The sequence below is a fragment of the Carassius gibelio genome, chromosome B15 (genome assembly GCF_023724105.1).
Source record: "Carassius gibelio isolate Cgi1373 ecotype wild population from Czech Republic chromosome B15, carGib1.2-hapl.c, whole genome shotgun sequence".
In the NCBI taxonomy this organism is placed as follows: domain Eukaryota; kingdom Metazoa; phylum Chordata; class Actinopteri; order Cypriniformes; family Cyprinidae; genus Carassius; species Carassius gibelio.
Window position 1 is genome coordinate 28,092,940 of NC_068410.1, and position 20,089 is coordinate 28,113,028.

A 20,089-nucleotide genomic window follows, 5' to 3' on the forward strand; every position below is an offset into this window, starting at 1 on the left:
AATAAAGTGGAATGTTTTTTTTTTAATTAAATGCGTAAAAAGTGGGATATTATGCATCCATTATGCGCATACATTTAGTTCTAACACCTAATGAAATTAAATTAAGGAAAAACACTGTCCGCAACTGATATTTGCAAGTATGATGGAGCTTTTCATAAAGTATTTTATTCCCATTCGCCAGCAAGAGAGAGAGAGAGAGAGATGTCAAATATGCATTTTTTAATCCAAAAATGAGGTCACTAACAATTAAAGCTTCTTAGTGACAAAAAATAAATAAATAAATAAATAATAATAATAATAAACCCTCCATAGAATAAAAATGGATGAGATCAGTTGAATCCTTGCTAAAACTAGTGGGCAGCGGCCAGATCCCCTGTGCCACATAGAGATAGTGTGCCTTTTTCCAGATTGCCATAGATGGGGGTCTTAACACAATCTCCCTTCACACTCCAACTGCTGTCTCCAGATAGATACATAAGTCCTTGGGTAAGGGGCTTTTCTATCACATTAGCCTAATCCTTTCCAATTTTTCCCTCATCAGTTTTAGTGGGACCGGAGAGAGAGAGGGATAGGTACTGTGAAGCTCGATGATTAACCCCTGTCACACTAGTCAGACTTACTGACAGGAATTAGGTTAACATAAACACTGCTATACACAGTTTGAGCAAGGTGGGAGATGTCCTTACAGACACACACACACACACAAAGACACGCAAATTTAGGAGTTTGTCAAAAAAAAAATGCAGAAGAATGACGAGGCAGCATAAACAAGACAAGACAATAGGTGTACCTCAAACAAAAGTCTGCATCCTAGTGAGGACTGTGCATGCTGCATGGTTACGTCAACGTATCACAAACTAAAATTTCATTAAAACTAAAACAGAGTTGAAAATAGCAATTGCAGCCACAGATTCAATCTGCAGTCCGTAACTTTTTAGTGTTCAAAATTTACAAAATTAATATAGCACACAATGAATTCATTTTCCAAACCATGTTTTTGGCTCGTCCTGAAAAAATATAGTACACCTTTAATAAGTGTTAAATTCTGACTATTTTAGTAGGTACTGCTGCGTAGTTGCCCAGTACCTGTGTGATTCATCATAGACATAAACAGAGAGAAGTGACTCCGACTACAGTGTTCTTCTGCAAGACACAAACAGTTCTGATTATTTACCGCTAGAGCTCCAAAAGTTACGGACTGCAGCTTTAAGAAGCAAAAGAACACTGAGACTTAGGCAAGAATGCTGCCCGTATACCAATATACTTCAAAACCAATCAGACCACATTAGTAACCACCAAAAACATTGTACAGCATTAAATAAGTGGAAAGCACTGAAACGTAAAAATACTACTTTTTTTCCCCCAATAAACAAACAAAATCATTCAAAAGAATCAGTGTCACAAAAATTTTTAGTACTGCAGAAATTTTACATTTTTGCGTATATTTAATTTTTGCTGCAGCAGTGGCACAAATGTGTTTGCCAACAGCCCAGCCATGTTGTGACACTAATGTATTCCTGCTGAATATTAAACAAAATCATAAATTCTCTTTCATGTCATCAGTAATGTCAAGAGATAAAGAGGCGTGTAATCAGCTAGAAATGCCCCGCAGCACTCAAAAGTTAAAACAAAAGGGGTACAGCCTCCTCCATCCTAAAAAATTAAAGGAATGCAGCATGAGAGATTTTTTTGGTCTTTATTAATCATAAAGTTGGTGCTGTCCTCATTTTAGCACTGAGAGACTTATAACACTAATGCTGGTAATTAGCATAGTGATAAAATTGTATTTCTGTTATCCATCCTTCATTTAGTTATGGACATTTAAATTTTAGCTGTTCGTAGCATAAAGCTTGTTAGAGGTTAAAAAGTGGATGAAAAATGAAATTATTGTTGTTGAACATTTGGTACATTCAGTAATTTTATTTTATTGTATTTTTTTTTTACAAAAGATGATAAAGTAAAGCAGGTAGTATAGAAGAACAAAGGCTGTTCTTCTCATCCTGTTCCTCTTCTGGAGCAGGATGACAAAGAGAAATGGCCTATTGACCATAAGACCAAAGTGTTGCTTCTGGCTTTTATCTTTTAATTTTTCCCCATTGTTCACACACTTTGTTTGCCAAAGAATTCAGTCAGTAATATTCCTTCACCACAAAAATGTAAATGATGCATATTACTCTCAAGACTGCAGTGTATTTCCTTAAATGTCTATTGGACTGAGTGGACAGAGCTTGGAGAATCAATTCTTGTTTCCAACTCAGTTTCAAGTAAATTAACCAACCAGCTGGACACCTGAATCTGCATCAGTATAACTATATCCAATCCCACCGCAAGGCTTGTGTTTTAAAACTAGCATCCACCATATAAAGTCTGTCATTTTTCCATTTTATTTGATTGCATTTCATGAAGTGTTTTTCCCCCTGAAGTTTAATCCCATCCTCCACACTTACTATGTGGGTTACTTGAAGACTGAGATGGGAAGAGCAGGGACAGAGGGTGGGTGGAGATTACCAAGAATGGAAACAAGCAACTTTATTGATGTGCCAAGAAACCACAGGGAGGTGGATGTTCTGAGAACCAGCTAGGAGAAGCACTTCTTCACAGGCCTCCAAAGTTGCTCTCCAAAAACTGGGCTATGATATGTCTTTTGTCTTTGTTTCCTGTTACATCAAACTTTGTGACCTCTTTATGTCTGTTTTTCTACTTCAATGATAGACACAAACAAAAACCCTGCAAAAGCATTGATGATACACCTCACGTCAGTGTCCCAGATGTGCATGCAATTACTTGTTTGAGGTGGAAAGTGGCAAGTTCTAAACCACCATAAACATGTTGTAATGAATTCCATCTATTTCAGAGAGGTTTTAACATGTGTAGCCTATCTGACCCGACCAGACAAATTAAAGAGTCGATCAGGACTGTGGTTGGAACATGAGCTAAATTCCTCAGGAAGGCAACAGGAGGTCATAAATCATTCTGTGCCACAAGTCTGAAGCAAGATAACCAAACAATTCTTTCACAGAACAGCTTTTAACAATAACACCACTAGAACAATTATTGACTATTTCAATTCGGAGAAGAGATTGTCAAATTTGGGGCAAGTAATTGAGATGCAACGCCGGACATCACATGTAAACCCATGAGAGTATTACAAAAGATCCTTTGATTGACTTCCCCCATCTAGCAGAACCAGACTTAAATTCCTAAGGGGACCTTTCAACCTCTGGTCTTCACAGAAATCTTTATGTCAGAGAATGTCTTTTCTAGATATAAATGGACCAAAATGACCTCAAAATGACTTATAAATGAATATCAGTCCATCGCTTAACTCCATATTAATTTATACGTAACTCACACATTTAACTATCATGTTATAATCAATTACTGTGTATGTCTTTTAATAACTATTGGATAGCTTAAGGATTAATATCCATGTTTAGTATGTTTGTGCTTCAATCTGCTTGCTTGAGACATTCCTGACCATCAGTTATTTGTCAAATGTATCCTATTCTTGTTATAGGAATCATGTCCAAAATTATACCCTGCAAGAGCAGGAAAATTCGGACCATGTGCTTGATAAGATAACATGATTTATGATACCCCCGCGCCAAGACAATATCTGATTGGTCAAGACAACATTTGAGGTGTGGCCAACAGGCCAGTTTAAATACTTAGGACACCATAAAATCTTGCTTTTGGCTTTTTAGCTTTTGCTACCAGTCATCCCAGCTTTTAGTATGCTTTTAGTTTGCTTTTAGCTTGTAGCTTTGCTTCCTAGCTTTAGCTTTTAGCCATGCTTTTAGTCATCACTGCTAGCTGTTCTTTGAGCGCGGTTACAGCATGCTTCGGCCTGCACGCCTGCTGCTACTTATCCACGATGAAAAGAAACACCACCTAGTCTCGTCAAACTTTACTTCTTTTCTTTTCCATTTGAGAGTTTCGTGTTCTGAGTTACGTTTTGTAACGCCGTGTCTCCGAGTCTGACCTCGAGTGCCCGTTCAACTTCAACCAGCCCACACAACTCCACGTCTTCAGCCAACGCCCAACCACGGGCTTCCCAAGATGTCCCTTCGGCATCTACTGAACTTCCAGTCAATCAGAGACATCGGGAAACCCCCTTTCAACACAACTTTACACAGGAGACCCAATAAGTACCTCCAGACTCTGATCTATACTGGTGTATCTAATATAATTTTAACCTCATTGAGGAACTCAATGCAAGGGTTAATTAAGTGACTGATGGTTGTTCATGTCTATACAATTTCACATATTGCTGTAAACTTGGGATTCCACATTTTCATTCTCTTGAACTAATTCTTCCCTACCTTTATATCTTCCTGCAACTTCTACAAATGTGTGAGTGTGTGTGCTTATGTGATAGATTAGTTTATACATCTTAGATTTATCTAATAAAGCCTTATTCATATTGAAAGGAGAATAATCTTGTTTTTTGTGCTTACAAGTTAATGTCTTAAACTGCCGATCTTGTTACTGTGCTAATTGATATTGTTTTCACTATACTTTAGGGTAACACTTTAGAATAAGGTTCCATTAGTTAATGTTAGTTAATGTATTAATTAACATGAACAAACAATGAATAATAAATTTATTACTGTATTTATTCATCTTTCTTAATGTTAGTTAATGAAAATACAGTTATTCATTGTTAGTTCATGGTAATTCACAGTGCATTAACTAATGTTAACAAGCACAACTTTTGATTTAAATAATGCATTAGTAAATGTTGAAATTAACATGAACTAAGACTTATAAATGCTGTAGAAGGATTGTTCTTGCTTAGTTCATGTTAATTAATACATTAACTAACATTAACTAATGGAACCTTATTCTAAAATGTTACCTACTTTGGATATTAATATCCAGCGCAGATTTGATGTTAAACGGCTCGTTCAGTGAATCGCAGGGCATCTCAGTGATCAGTCGTGAAACAGTGATTCTATTCAAATAAAATCTTAAATGATTCCCTTTGAGCTAAATTGACCTGTTTCCCTTACACATGCAACAAGAAGGGTTTTGGTCTTTAGAAGCACCCTTGTCATGGAAAAGGAAAATTTAGTTACTACGAAAATCTACAGCTCTGTTCTACAGCTCTGTTTCAGTGTTGATGATGGTTATTCTGGAGAATCTCGTATACACTTGCTACACTTTATTGTACACAAATGATCTCCATGTCTGTCATTATAATGTGTAATTTTATTAATATATTACATAAACAGAATATTGAGGTACTTTTCTGTGTCCTACAATCTTATATTACATCTTTCCAGTATGTAGCACAACTGATGGCATGGTAGCTGGGCTCTGCTAGGTCATGATCTGAGCATTGAGGTGCTAGGCTGCACTGCATGAGGTATTGCATGTTTTGCTCGCTGCCCCTCTTGCACTTGCTGGTTAGTGAAAGACCCCAAGCATGTAGCATTTTTAGGTATTTTGCATTCCATTGTTACCACTGGCTAGACACTAAACAGGGATGATTTATTGAGGTATGTATGATGTAGTGTTATATACAACAGAAGAAACACGACAGTTTAAATCAATAAAACAATTAATCTGTAATACCTGATTATGACTGGTCAGTTGTTGCATTCTGCAGTCAAATATATTTGTATATTAACTGCTAAACTGTATAATTGTCTGTAGCACCAGGAAACCAAAATACCTGTAGCAGTGCTAGTTTAAAGTCTCTCATTTTACTCACAATAGAATTAAAAAATATATATTTTAATTTCATGTCCATTTCTTTCTTTAGTAATTAACCATTTTTGGGATGAAGTGGTATAAAGAGTCTCTTAGGGACTCTGCTTATGACCTTATCTTAGCAATTTTCATAATTAGTGCAATTCATGATATGGCAAAAAAATGTTAGTAGAAATTTTAAAGAGCAAAAATGTACATGTCCTTTGAACACTGTAACTTATTTAACTATTTTTAACTTTTTGTTCTTTTAATAATTGGCAAGATTAGTTTTTTGTAATTGTCTGCAGCAGGAAGGGGCAGCTAAAGTCCAGGGTGCGGAGCACAGGCGAGGACGTGAGTGCCACTTTGACCTGGGCGAAGGCCTCTTCCGCCGACAGAGTCCAGCATACTTTCTCCGGCTGCCACTTCCTGGTCAGGTCTGTCAGAGGGGCAGCTAAAGAGGAGAAGTTGGGGATAAAATATCGGTAGTAACCCGCCAACCCCAAGAAGGCACGTACCTGGCTTTTTGTCCGGGGCCTCGGGGCGGAGTGAACAGCCTCTACCTTCTTCACGATGGGGCTGGCTCAATTACCCCCAACTTCAGCATTTGTTGGATCTCCTCCTTGATAGCCTGCCAATGAGCTTCCTGGACACGATAGGGCCTTTGCCTGACGATGATCCCTGGGGCTGTCTGGATGTCGTGCTGGAGCACGTTGGTCTGTCCGGGCTGGGGAGAGAACACATCCTGGAACTGACTGACCAGGTGCTGTAGCTCCGTCTTCTGGGCCATGAAGAGATGGGGGTTAGTGTCCACCACGACGGGTTGCTGTGAGGCTTAAGGTCGCCACTTGGTCCCGGGTCCCCACCCACTTCTTCAGGAGGTTAATATGTTATTCAATGATGAACTGCTTTTAACTATCATTTTGCATTATTGACACACTGTTTTCCTAAGGAATGTTGTTCAGTTGCTTTGACGCAATGTATTTTGTTTAAAGCGCTATATAAATAAAGGTGACTTGACTTGACAGCATCCGCCAGCTCGATCACCTCCACAAGTTCCAGGATGTTGCTCGGTTTCCTCATACCGACGGCTTGACGGTGGGCGCGAGGTAGTGTGCGGAGGAGGCGATCGACCAACACTCGTTCCGCTACCTGTGTTGGGGTGGGGTCTCCCTCCAGTGCTGGGCGATGCGGCCGAGTTCGGCTGCCTGGGCACGGGCTGGTACCCGGGGCTTGTACTTCCATTCCTGGAACTGCTGTGCGGCGCAGACAGGGGAGAGGCTGAGCCTCGCCAGGATCTCTCGCTTGACTTCGGCATAGTTGTCGGCGACCGTCAAGGGGAGCGAAAAGTAAGCCCTTTGTGCTTCGCCCGTGAGGAGGGGTGCCAGCGCACGTGCCCATTCCTCCTCGGACCATTCCTCACGGTGGGCGGTGTTCTCGAACACCTGTAGGAAGGCCTCCACATAGTCATCGGCTGTCATCTTTGGTAACAGGCGGGTGGCTTGTGCCCAAGGTTGCTCTTCGGTGCAAACCCAAAGCGAAAGTGGGTGTCCAGACGTGCTCCAAGGTGAGTGGGCTGTCGGTCACTCGCTGCTTTGTGAGGAGAAACGAGAGAAGGATTAGACCAGCGTTTCATTCGGCTCGAGAGCGAATTGTGAGTGCAGCGTGTGCTGCTTAAAAGTGCGCAGGCTGATGGGGAGCAGCTGTGACCGATCAGCCGGTGATGAGGACGTGCAGGTGTTCTGCGTTGATTGCCAGGACGATTCTGATTCCTCCGAGGACGCTCGTCACAATATACAATATATATATATTAGGGGTGTAACGGTTCACAAAATTCACGGTTCGGTTCGATACAATACACTGATGTCACGGTTCGGTTCGGTTCGGTACGTTTTAGATACAGCAAAATGTAAAAACATCTCAACTTTTCAGAATGCCGCAAGCGCACCGCGGGTCATGTGACAAGAACTAACCAATCAGCTTCATCCTTTCCCGTAACAACGTTGAAAACTGAGCCAAGATGAAGGAACAGCTGATCATAGTTGTATATGGATTGCAATTTTGAAATAAATTTAGTAGCAGAGCTACTGCAAGCGATTTTTAGAGCTGCAAATCCATTTATCCTTCGCTGAAATTTCCGCGTCTCATGGAGAGAGCACGTCATTGTTGCTTAGCAAAGACAGACGCCTCATGAGCGCTTCTGCCCGAGCGCTTTGGAAAGGAGGAGAAAGACGCGCTTAGCGTTTTCCATGCGTTTTTAGGCGCGATATGTGAACGGCCTCTAAGGCGCTCGCTCACTCAGTACGCGCTGAAGGCTCGTTGCAAAATGTCTAATGCATTTAACAGACCAGAAATATAAGATCCTAAAATAACCAACAGGTCTAGTGTTTGGGTGCACTTTGGATTCCCTGTAAGCTATAATACCGGTGTGCTGCAGGGATAGTTTGTTGCGTGCATGTTTCTCCTTTTTTTCGTCTTTTCCCAGATACTGACACAATAAGGTGATGTCAGCGTAAATGAGTTGACATGTTTCAAGTATTCCCGCTGGTGTTTTTTTTTTTTTTTTTGTATTCCCGCTGGTGTACCCTGTCATGTTGCAGATGCGACATACCGTTGTTTTTTTATCCACCACTCTCTTGCCATCACCATTATAGCTTAAAGGGAATCCAAAGTGCACCCAAACACCAGACCTGTTGGTTACTGGAGGATCTTCTTTTTCTGGTCTGTTAAACGCATTGGCCATTTTGCAACGAGCCTTCAGCGCGTACTGAGTGAGCGAGCGCCTGACTGAGTAGTACCCTAACATAAACATATAAGTTGGTGTTTTTTTCTTCTTCGGGAGTGTCAGGGGCATTGCCTGTTACGTCGTTTGGGTTATTGGGCTACCTTGTTGAACGCATATCATTATATTTCTCTTTTTTTTTTTTTTTTCAAATATAATTAGTCCAACGAACCGTTCGGTATACATAATGCGTACCGCGTACCGAACCGAAAGCGTCGTACCGAACGGTTCAATACAAATACGCATATCGTTACACCCCTAATATATATATATATATATATATATATATATATATATATATATATATATATATATATATAAATATTAGTGGTGGGCCGTTATAGGTGTTAACGTGCTGTGTTAACACAAGACTCTTATCGGGCGATAAAAAAAATATCGCTGTTAATCTATTCTTAAAGTTGGCTTGAGAGTTGGGTCTATAGTAAGCAAGCTATGATGACTTTCACCTTTATATTTTATATAACCGACTGGCTGAGGCCAGCCTAAAAAGATGCTCAGGACAGTTGATGGGCCACTGCTGTGCATCGTCATGAAAGCTGATCTTTTTCACGTGTTTTTAAGCCGTACCGCTTGTCGAATTAAACATTAAAGCATCCAAACACAAGACACGGAAAAGCTGAACAGAGTAGCTGGTTCCTCGTGCGCTGTGTTAGGTGCGGAGAGAGAGAGCTGCGTTTCACGGACAGCGACACTGAACCGAGCTCTCTTCTGCTCCTCCTTGGCTCCCAAAGGAAGGGGAAGACCAGAGGACTCATAGGAGACGTTGATAGCCTCGACTATCCAATGACTTAGGGTCTGCTTAGAGGCAGGAATACCCTTTTTAGGAGGACCGTAGCAAACAAGCAATTGGTCTGATTTTCTCCACAGGGCAGTTCTGTGGACGTATGCGTCCAGTAGTGATGCGCGGGTCGGGGTTTTTTCCAACCCACGGGTCCCGCTTTTATGAAATTATTTGGTCCTCCCCAGCCCGCCCCGCAAATAAAGTAACATTTTTTGACCCGCCCCACCCCGCGCATCAGGGATATCACGGAAGTTACGTTGCTACTTAGACCTTCGTATCGTAACCTTATCAGGCTATAGATAATTGCACAATGATGGTTCGTTTGTGAACAAATCAGATGAACGAACCGTTCTCGTTTACGTAATACACTGACCATAGACAGTAAAAGACTCATTTCTCGTTCAATGAAGTTCCTCCAACAGTAGCGCGTGAGCGCGGCGCTCATAGCAGCGCATGCGCAGCTCGTGAACAGCTGTTTTTCATCCTGTCAAAAAGAGTTACTCAAGATGTGAAGGAGCATGTGACTTGTTGAATGTAGGGAACGAATATGATCTTCTCGTAGGTGAAAGAGTTGAACAAACTGATCATTTGTGAATGAAATGAATGAGAGTATACAGGGTCAGTCGGCCAAGCATGTAAATCTCGATCAGCAATCAGCAGATACAAAGCGCAGTTATTGGTGCACATACGTTTGTTTTTACGTTTGGAATACAGAACATAACTCCACGTTTAAGAATAAAAATGTACACCACTAAATTCCATGCAATATAAATGGATTTTTAAAAATTTTGTTTTTAGTGACCTGCTCAACCTGCCCCGCAATAAAGTGCCAATTTCTTAACCCGCCCCAACCGGACCCTCAAGTTGGCCGTGGCCCGCGGGTTATGAGACGACCCGTGCAATACTAGCGTCCAGCACTCGAACTGGACACATACAGTTTAGCTTCTCCTGGTCTGGCTCCCGAAAGGGAGGAGGGCAGAAGGCCTACAGTACTATGGGTTGTGGCGTAACAGAGGAAACTTTAGGAACATAACCCACTCGAGGGTATAAAAATGCTTTGGCCATACCAGGGGCAAAGTCTATGTAGGTAGGGGCCACCGAGAGGGCCTGAAGGTCTCCAACTCTCTTTAGAGAAGTAATAGCCTGTAATAAGGCAGTCTTAAGGGTCAGATGTCTATCTGAGATATCATGAATCAGCTCAAATGGAGCTTTACAACCCCCCATCCTTCTTTGGAAATATGAAATACTGGCTGTAAAATCCTGACTCCCTGTCTAGAGGAGGGACCACCTCGATGGCCTCCTTCCTTAATAGGGTATTCACTTTTTGTTCCATCACCAGAGCCTGCTGGGGGCTGACTACTGTCGGTGTATCCCCATTAAATGTCGGCGGTGGATGGCTGAACTGAATGAGATAGCATCTTTCTACTGTGTGCAGGACCCATTGAGATACATTTGGCAGTAGTTTTCCACGCTGCTAACTAATGTACCAAGGGAATCAGTCTCTTGAGACTGACCTCTGGTGTAAGAGGCCCCCGAAGGGGTGACGAGCGTCTCAGCTCCGCTATGCTTTAAACTCTGGCAGGGTTGGCAGACCCACCTCCCGAGGGCACTGAGGTGAGACGGTCACCGTGTAATGATGTGCTCACCGCTCTACCCCAGTAGGGGCCGCCCTCTGTAGTCGTGAGCGAAATGTGTCATGACTTCTTGGCCGTGGACCTCCCAGCCTGAAGTACGGCTCCATCGGATTCGGATTAGGCTGAGAAGTCACTGGCCCAGAGCGTTGCTTCAGCCTCTAGTCCCGAAGCGCGGAACACGGGCGGGCCCAGCAGTCCCTCCAGTACATCTAACTTCACGAGTTAAATAACTGTAATTTTATTCCTCAGAATTTAATGCAATCAAACAATCAGACAAGTAAGCATGGTCTGGATTGTGATACAATACACATTGAAGTGATATATTGAACTTCTCGAAGTTAGATAACGGTCATTAGATTCCTCAGAATCTAATGCAATCCAACAATCAGACAAGTAAACATGGTCTAGATTGTGATAAAGTACACATTTAAGTGACATATTGACTTCTCAAAGTCATTACATTTCTCAGAATTTAATGTAATCAAACAATCAGACAAGTAAACACGGTCAGACGAGTAAACATGGACAAGTAAACACATTGAAGTGATAGAACTAACACCTCCTTTATAGAGGTTTGAAATCTTGGGATATGCGATGGCTAATATTATTCCATGCAGCTAGTCCCATTTGTAGTGTCCATTGTCAGCCCAGCAACACAGTTCAATAAATCCACTTCAGAAACTTTGTTGAAATAAAAGATGAAAATCTCCGGTTTTATTCCTTGGTTTCAAATTTACAAAAATGAAAATGTGAGCTGACTAATACACTTATTCTATAGTTGCTAATGAAAAAAAAGATTACTAATAAAAGTAACAAGAAGTTAGCAGGTAAGAAAACCGTTCGCTTACACAGCTCTTAAGATCTGAATAACATAATGAGAATCAATGTAATATAGTTGGCCTTTTCTTAAAGAGGCAGTACACTATTTTACCAATATGTACCAAATCCTATAACAACATGAATTCTAAGATGCTTTTAACCTTTTAAGTAGTATTTAACATTTTAACCATTACATGAACTTCTAAATTAAATTATTTACCTTTTTAACACTAATTCTTATTCACATTACTATGAATTGTCCTTTGGCCTCTACATACCTGGCCCCTAATTGCCTTCTGTCCTAGAAGCAATTATAACTTTAAATGTCTTTCTTTTGAGTAAAACTCAGTTACAGTCCTTCTCATACTGCTTCCTGAAGTAAGCAGAGTTTAGTTATCGGCCTCTTAAGTTCATTCGTCTTTGTCTTGACTCAAACCTTGCAGACCACTCCATGCTTGTCCTCCATAGTCTTAACGATTCTTCCCATCATCCCCTGAGGGCTGATTCATCGACAATCAAGACTACATCTCCCGGGATGAAGCTCCGTGATGGATGGCTCCATTTCTGTCTCTTCTGGAGTTGAGGCAGATATTCCTTGGTCCAGCGCTTCCAGAATAGATAGCTCATATACTGGACTTGCCTGCATCTTTTACGCACGTAAGTATCATCCTTATGGAAGAGTCCTGGTGGTAAGTTGGGGTTAGTCTTGAGCAGGAGTAAGTGCTGTGGGGTATGAGTTTCCAGATCATTAATATCATTGGAAGGCATGGTAATAGGCCTACTATTCAGAATGGCTTCACATTCACAGAAGAACGTCTGAAGACCTTCCTCATCCAAGTTTTCTCTCAGTGTTCTCTCAGTGTTGCACCCATGATTTTCCTGATGGAGCGGATAATTCTCTCCCACACCCCTCCATGGTGGGATCCGGATGGTGGATTGAATAACCATCTGATGTCACATTGGAGCAAGCTGTTCTCGATTTGTGAAGTATTCCACTCCTTTATTGCCTTTCTGAGCTCATGATTAGCTCCAACAAAGTTGGTCCCATTATCAGATCTCATCTCTTTTACCTGACCTCTTCTTGCAATGAAGTGACGGAGAGCTTGAATAAAGGAGTCTGTTTCCAAAGATGTTGCCATTTCTATGTGGACCGCACGACATGCAAGGCAGGTAAATATCACCCCATATCTTTTTACAGATGATCTTCCAAGTTTAATGTTGAATGGCCCAAATATATCCACTCCAGTTGTGGTGAAGGGTGGTTCGTCTGGTACAACTCTGTTTCTTGGTAAGTCCGCCATCATTTGTGTGCCTGATGCACCATGTTGTCTTCGACAGACAGTACACCGTGACAGCATTCTTCTGATTGACGAGAGAGCATCGATAATCCAGTACTTTTGACGTACATGAGACAAGACATTATTACGTCCACTGTGTCCCAGCCGCTCATGTGAATCCTGGAGAATCAGATCAGCCACACGATGGTTCTTAGGCAGGATTATCGGGTGCTTGGCTTCAGGCTGGCATGGATGCCCGACTGAGCCTCTCTCCAACACGAAGGATTCCCTCTTCAAGTTGTGGATTCAGTCTGAAGATTTGACTACTCTTTTTGATGGAGTCATTTCTACGAAGAGCAGATATCTCTTCTTGGAAACTACTTTGCTGACAATGGCTGATAATATCCGTCTCAGCTTGTCGCAGATTGTCCACAGTCAGGTAAGTCTGTTTGAGACTCTTTTTGTAGCTCAACATCTCCCTGTCCACCCATTGTTGATCACTGTACAATCCATTCATCTCCTTTCTCTTCCTTGACAGGTTTACCAGGGTTCCCTTGAGTCGTGTGAGCCACGCCAAAGCCTTCTTGAGGTGTATCCATGAAGAATACTATCCAATTAGTTGTTGCATTGCATCAGTGCTTTCTTCTGCTGTTGTAGCATTGACAAGTATGCCTTTCTTGACCTCAGGATCTTCAGTCGTGAGCTCTTCTAGGTAATCATGCTTGTCTGGCAATTCCCTTTCAGGTTTACTGAGGAAGACAGGCCCTGCAATCCAAACGTCGTTCTTCATGAAGACACTCACCCTTTGTCCCCTGGAGGCGCAATCAGCAGGATTCAACTGAGTGTTGACGTAGCTCCATTGCTGCACTTTTGATGCTTGCAAGATTATGGCAATCCTGTTCACCACAAATGTCTTAAATCTGATGTTCTCATTTGCTAAGTACTTGAGTACGGCAGTACTGTCCGTCCAAAACCTGGAATCTGACAGTGGCAACTGTAGTTCTTTTTTCAGCATGACATCCACCTTCACAGCTAAGGCAGCCGCCGTCAGCTCCATCCGCGGGATAGTTGGTGGTTTGAGAGGGGCAACCCTTGCCTTTCCCAAGACAAATGAGCAGAGTATTTGATTGTTACTGTTCTTCTGGACTAAGTAAGTAACAGTACCGTAGCCTGTTTCGCACGCGTCACAAAAGTGATGCAACTGAGCTTGCACTGTTTTCCCAAACTCAGGCGTCTTAAAGCACCGATCCACTCCAAAGTCAGTAAGCTGTTGGAGTTCTTCAGTCCACTCTGTCCATTGTTGTGCGAAATGATCTGGCACAGTGTCATCCCAGCCTGTTCTTAGTCTACACAATTCTTGCAGGATGTTTCTAGCAGGCAGTATGACTGGCGACAACATTCCCAGTGGGTTGTAGACTGAACTCATCGTAGACAGGATTCCTCTCCTGGTGAGAGGCTTCTGCTCTATATGCACATGGAACTTGAACTGATCTGACCGGATACACCACTGTACTCCCAAAGCTCTCTTGATGGTGAGTGAATCCAGGTCAAGATCGAGATCTTTGACTTCTGTTTCCCGGTACTCAAGTGGAATGTTTAACAACACATTTCGATTGTTCGTTGTCCATTTTGTCAGTCTAAAGCCTCCCATTTGACAGATAGCCTTCAAGTCTTGTAGTAGTCTAACTGCTTCTTGTTCAGTGGCAACTGATCTCAAACAATCGTCTACATAAAAATTATTTAAGACTATATCCACAACTGCTGCACCAAACATGTTCTTGTTGTCCTCGGCACACCTTCTCAACGCATAACTTGCGCAGCTTGGTGAGGAGGTGGCTCCAAACAAGTGTACCTCCATTCTGTACTCTTGCAGCTCTTTTGAGGTGTCGCCGTCTGGCCACACAAAAACCTGAGAAGGTCAGCATCTTCTGGTGGGACTTTGACCTGGCGGAACATCGATTCCACATCCGACATGATTGCGACTCGCTCTTGACGGAATCTAGTCAAGACACCAACCAGACTGCTTGTCATGTCAGGCCCTTGCAGTAATTGTTCATTGAGTGTGGTTCCTTGATACGAAGCGCCACAGTCGAATACCACTAGCATTTTATGCTTCTTAGGGTGGTAGACACCGTGATGCGGAATAAACCACACTTTTCCATCACTCCGTTTTAGTTCTTCATCTGGAACCTTTAAAGCGTAGCCCTTCTTTATCACATCTTTCATGAAGCTGACATAGTCCTCTTTGAACGTTTGATCTCTCTGTAGCTTCTTTTTCATGTTGAGCACTCATTGCTCTGTCATTGCTCTGTTGTTGGGCATTTTCACATCCTTGTTCTTCAACGGAAGACCAATAGAGTAGTGGCCGTTGACCAGCTTTGCCGATTTGGAAACTCTGTCCATAAACAGTTGGTCTTCCTTAAACATTTCTAACTGCTCTCCTTGAGCATTCTCAGGAAAATCATACTTGAGTTGCTGAGTCCATAAGTCTTCGAGTCGAGCCACTGAGATCCGATTCATCTGGATCTGCGGGTATCCATTCTTTGTCCAGCTTCTGAAGTTCTCACGCAGTGGTCCGTTTACTGTCCATCCCAAAGCTGTGCGTACTGCATACGGCCCATCCTTGACACTGCTGATTACCTCTTCTGGCTCCAAACCTTTGCCACATCAGTCCCAATGAGAAGACCGATATCCACGTTGATCAATGGAATTGGTACACCTCGTAGATGTGGCCACCTATCCACGTATTCTTGGGTTGGAATGTTCTCTTTACTTGCGGGATAACCTTTTGTGCGAAAACACCTGTAAGCTCGATAAAGTCATCACCTTCTAAGCTACTCATTTCTAGGTCTGATACAGCTTTACATGAAACTGTCTTTTGGTCTCCCATATTAGTGAGTAGGATGTTCACATTTTTTCCTTGCAGGTGAAGGTCATTCGCCAGCTTGTTAGTGCAGAAGGAGGCGTTACTCCCTGGATCCATGAATGCATAACAAGTCAGCACCTTGTTGCCTTTTCTAGCAGGCTAGTATAAGCCTTGTCAAGGTATGCCATGGATATCTTATATTTATCACCAAAGCGTTCCTTTAGCAGTCTCTTGGCTTCAGGGTAGCCCTGATCTGGAGCCATATGAAAACAACTACACACTAAGTCATTAGGTTGCCCATTTGTGTGCTGTTCTAGATAGTAAAGCCGATCTTTGCTGTTTTCAGTCTTGCTTTCTATACAGTGCTCAAATGCTCTCATGAAGAGACAATATTCTAATGGATCTCCCTTGAAAACTGGAATGTTCGTTGATGGCAATGTAGATAGCCTTTGCTGCCGTTGGTAGTAGATGTCGTTTTGCCGTTGCATGATGGTAACCAGATTATCTGTGTGATTATCTGAAGTGACAGGAGCTCGTATCTCATCTTCACCTCTTCCACTAGTGTGGCTATGCCAAGTTCCACTGCTAGCTACACTTCTCTTACTGTGGCTGACATCATGCTTCCTTGGCGCAGACATCAATGTTTCCACCCTACTGCCTTTGGTTCTACTTGACACCTCTGAACTTTCATATTTTCTTAACACTGCTAATTGTGCATCAGTTGCAGCGAGCCCTGCTTGCAGCTCCAACTGTTCTTTTTCAACCTTGAGCTTTAGTTCATGCTCCTCTAAAGTCTGTCTTTTTCTTAGTGTAGCTGACTTGGCTAACAGAGCAGCTCTCTCTAATTTGACCTTTAAGTGCTCAGCATGAGCTGACGATGTTGCAGAAGCAGCAGAAACAGACTTAGATTTTCTAGACTTACTGGATGTGACTGACACACTATCTTCAGGATGTATCTGTTCATTAACCTTGTTAGCCTCTTCTCTGCGTAGTATTGCATTCTGTATCCATGCAATCACTTCTTGCACAAATTCTTTGTGCTCGTTATTTCTTGGCTCAAACCAATCCCTTTGATCTGTTTTCAAATTCTCTACGCATTCAATCTGGCAGAATATGTCTTTAACGTCAGCATTTATTTCACTGAATTCCTTTATCAGTGTTTCATACTTGGCCAACAATTCCTTTGCTATGATTTCCACATTTGCATCCATTAAACCATGCAATTCGTTCTTTTTCTCATTAAGTTGTCCTAGTATGGCTCTTCTGGAGCTCATTTTTGTTTGCAGATTATACTCCAATGCTTTAAGTGTTGGCTTAACCACTCGTTTTTCTCAGTTAGGCTTACCGTGGCTTCTGTTCCTGTCTCCGTCATGATTGCTTTGATAGTCAGTCCGTTTTTTTACAGGTTCCACTTGCAACAGTAGCGCCGCAGCAACAACGAACTCCATGTGACGATAGCAATCCACTTAGCACTCACAAGCCACGAGTACAACACAAGTTAGCCCTTCATTGAACCTTCATTCATGTTCCACTTTCCGCAAACCTCTCAAAAGGCTCTTTGTCCAATGTCAAGCTGGTATTCTTACTAATATAGAGGTTTGAAATCTTGGGATATACGATGGCTTACACTAATAACTGTAGCTAGTAGCTACCCCCATTTGTAGTGTCCATTGTCAGCCCAGCAACACAGTTCAATAAATCCACTTCAGAAACGTTATTGATATAAAAGATGAAAATCTCCGGTTTTATTCCTTGGTTTCAAATTTACAAAAATGAAAATGTGAGCTGACTAATACACTTATTCTATAGTTGCTAATTAAATAAAAGATTACTAATAAAAGTAACAAGAAGTAAGCAGTTAGCAGGTAAGAAAACCGTTCGCTTCCACAGCTCTCAAGATCTGAATAACATAATGAGAATCAACCTAATATAGTTAGCCTTTTCTTAAAGAGGCAGTACACTATTTTACCAATATGTACCAAATCCTATAAACATATGAATTCTAAGATGCTTTTAACCTTTTAAGTAGTATTTAACATTTTAACCATTATATGAACTTCTAAATGAAATTATTTACCTTTTTAACATTAATTCATATTCACATTACTATGAATTGTACTTTGGCCTCTACATCCTTACTAAATGGAGTTTAAACAACCAGACAAGCGGTCGTGTATGGAAAAATGTACATCAAAACTGAAAATGATGTAATACATGCGTTGCCTCGACAGTACGCGAATAGCTTAGTCACAAAAACAATATTAATCCCCTCTGAGATTAAATAGCTGCTCATTACCGCTGCCTGTATAATGTTAGGCATAACACTGTTTGTTGTATACTGGTGCTTATGCAAATTTATGTTTGTACAACTACAAGCTTGCCGATGCCCTCCATGTCAATCTCCTCAGAGAAAGAAAGGCAGTCACCCCGTCCGTGACGTCCCGCCCTTCCATTGAACAGATTGCACACGATATTCAGAGTTGATCTTGCCAAAGGCGTTTCTCCAAAGCGTTCGACACAGCTTGAGTTCCTGAACAGGAACTGTATTGAAGGCTTCTACAAAATATTTAGTCATTAAACATTCCACTGCATAGCTTTTTCAATTATAAAAAATAGACAGAAACATTTACATCATATAAGTGATTTATTTGAGCTCTAGAAAAATAAAATGAGAATAATTTGAGTAAGAAAAATAAGAATAATAAGAAAAATAAAATAATATTTAACAGAAAATCTTGAGATTGCTAGAAATGCAGCATTTGCAATGAATTACGATGCAAATAAGTGCTGATGGCCACTTATACAGATGGTAATAACACAAATACACCATAAAGTAAATAATCCACTCTCTCTATTCATATAGAAGCGTTCACTTTGATAGCCATGATCATACAGTAATAGCGAGCTGATTTGGTCTCATTTGCACTCAAACAGATGGTAATCATGCAGATACATTCACATTCAACATAAAACACACTCTCACATATATAAAACTGTTGAAAATAAAACAAACAAAGAAAAAGGCGATTGCTATAAATTCCGCCTCGATCAGCTGACAGGTGCGTCAGAGCACGTCACGAGCTGTCACGAAGGAGTGCCAGAATTCAAATACACTATCTTTCGCCTATCTTTCATTCATTGTTTTTTTCCGGTGGATTGTCTCATTCTGTTTGTGACACTGTACGTTGCAAAACCATGCCATTTTTTTTTACTACCAAGATGCAGTTTCTGAGCGTGAGATATTCCAGAACAGACGCAAACAATTCTGTCGCTGATGAACTGAAATGTAAACAAAGGAATTATGATCCATATTACAACGTTATTGCTTTGTTGGACCAAACGTGCTCCATGAGATGTCGTTCAGTGGACCCTTACCTTCCTAACTAAAGTGGGATTTACAGCTGTGGATGTGTTTATGACTTGTTATTACGACGGATCTGGTATGTACAGCATTTCCATTGTTCATGGTTTCATGTGTACTGCTTACACAAATGTAGCAAATACAGTCTTTACATGCTTTCCATTGAAAAACAGTGATCTGTCGTCGAAACTTGAGGCTTGGATCTTTATAATGATACATAGTTTGTCAAGATAAAATTTGTCCCGTTTCATTTAATCTATTTGTAAACACTGAGACGTGCGAGTTTAGGGGTGTTCAGGATGCCCGCATTCTGGTGCTGGCTAACTGTTTAAAGGACTCAAACGACAGGATTTAGAGAATCTATCAACAACCACAAGGATACAGGTACAGTATTTTGAAGATGGAAGGTCCGTGATTAAATCCATCCCTAAGTTAAAGTGGGTAAAGAATAAGGCCCAACGGGCTTGTCTGGGGTTAAGTCTCTTAGCCATTCGCAGATACTCCAGGTTATTGTGGTCCGTAAATATAAGATACGGATGTCTTGCTCCCTCCAGCCAATGCCTCCACTCCTCAAGCGCTAACTTAATGGCCAGAAGCTCTCGGTTGCCGATGTCATAATTCGGCTCTGCCGGGTTGAGCTTGCGGGAGAAGAAGGCACATGGATGGAGTCTGCTGGGGTTCCCCTGCTGCTGAGAAAGCACTGCTCCTACTCCTGTGGTGGAGGCGTCAACCTTCATGATGAAAGGCCTGTCGGGGTCGGGATGGACCAGGAGAGGAGTGGTAGTGAAGGCTACCTTAAGGTTATTGAAGGCTTCCGTGGCTGCAGGGGTCCAGGACAGAGACTTGGGCTTATT

The 20,089-nt window shown here is 41.7% G+C and overlaps 1 protein-coding gene across 3 annotated transcripts in view; it reads right to left on the reverse strand.

Annotated features, from left to right (window-relative positions):
• LOC127972580 (LHFPL tetraspan subfamily member 6 protein) overlaps positions 1-20,089 on the reverse strand; it is a 144,871-nt gene that overhangs the window by 22,139 nt on the left and 102,643 nt on the right. The gene's annotated exons all lie outside the window — the stretch shown is intronic.